Raw genomic sequence first — 1341 nt, 5'->3', positions numbered from 1 at the left:
CATTCATGACTGTACATCGTGGCTGTTCCTTTGCTTGATATGTGACAATCTTGTTCGATATTACTGATATTTTCAAATTATAATCAACAGCTTTCTGTTCTCCAAAATCTGTAGCAACTCGGCTTTGCTGCTCATCACAAACGGTAATTGCCATGGCTTGCTCTCTAGTGTTCGGATTGATCTTAGTTTGACTTGGAAATTTTCCGGCCTCTCTTCGACTCAATGCCTCTGCTATATGCCCCACTTGAGCCTCCAATTTCTGTTGACTGATAGCCAATTGTCGCACCATGTCCTCCAATGTGGTGGTAGGTGGATTGGCTTGATTCTGGGTGGTTTTCCAAGAAAAGTTTGGATGTGCCTGGAAACCTGGATTATAGGTATTAGAATAAGGATCAAACCTTTGATTCCGATTGTAGGAGTTCATCATATTTGCTTGCTCTTGCACAAACTCTGGGAAATCCACTCCTTGAGGGCATGTAATGGTGGCATGGCCAGGAACATGACATATGGCACATAACTCTTGTTGAATTGTACGCCCATTCATCGCTAGAAGCATGTCCAACTTACTAGCTATGGCGTCAACCTGCGATCTCGGTGCAAAAGTGTCAGAATTATTAAGTTCATAAACACCAGCTCGCTTACCTCTGACTTCCGAATGTTGCGTCTCAATAGCTAGTCTCTCAAATAAATTTTGACATTCGGTTGGGGTCATATTCCTAATTGATCCCCCTGCATAATTATTAACTGCAGCTTTGCTAGAAACTGTTAGTGCCTTGTAAAAAATACGCATCAACACTAATAAAGGCAAAGCGTGATGGGGACACTGAGTTAATAGGTTATTAAACCTCTCCCATGCCTCAGAAAACGACTCATCAAGTTGTTGTTCGAATTGCATGATTTTGTCCCTCAGAGCATCAGTTTTCTGAGTTGAGAAAATTTTTTCTAAAAATATATTTTGTACCTCAATCCAGGTAGACAGTGAACCCGGTCTCAAACTATTGAGCCATGTCCTTGCTTTGTACTTCATAGTGTAAGGGAATATCTTCAACCTCAAGTGCTCCTCAGTAACTCCTGTAGACAATGACATACTAGAAACCATATTAAAAATTTCACGAATATAACTAAGTGGGTCTTCCGAACTTAGACCATGAAAAGAAGGCATCATGTTAAAGTGTATGGTCTTAAGCTCGTAGTTCCTAGCTGCCGTCGGAAGTACGATGCAAGATGGAGATTCCGGAATAATGGGGATGTCAAGATCACCCATTGTTTCAGCTTGCATAACCACCGCCATGACTTACAACCTGAAAAATAAAAAAAAGAAAAAGAAAAAGAAAGCTAAGT

General features: G+C 40.8%; 1 non-coding gene across 1 annotated transcript; it reads left to right on the top strand.

Moving 5' to 3' along the window:
• Positions 1–807: 807 nt before the first annotated feature.
• Positions 808–915, top strand: LOC119995734. The gene has a single exon (XR_005467695.1). It is a non-coding gene; the product is annotated as a small nucleolar RNA R71 (small nucleolar RNA).
• The last annotated feature ends 426 nt before the right edge of the window (positions 916–1341 follow it).

Source organism: Tripterygium wilfordii, chromosome 3 (assembly GCF_013401445.1).
Source record: "Tripterygium wilfordii isolate XIE 37 chromosome 3, ASM1340144v1, whole genome shotgun sequence".
In the NCBI taxonomy this organism is placed as follows: domain Eukaryota; kingdom Viridiplantae; phylum Streptophyta; class Magnoliopsida; order Celastrales; family Celastraceae; genus Tripterygium; species Tripterygium wilfordii.
This window is presented reverse-complemented; position numbering and strand designations above follow the sequence as displayed.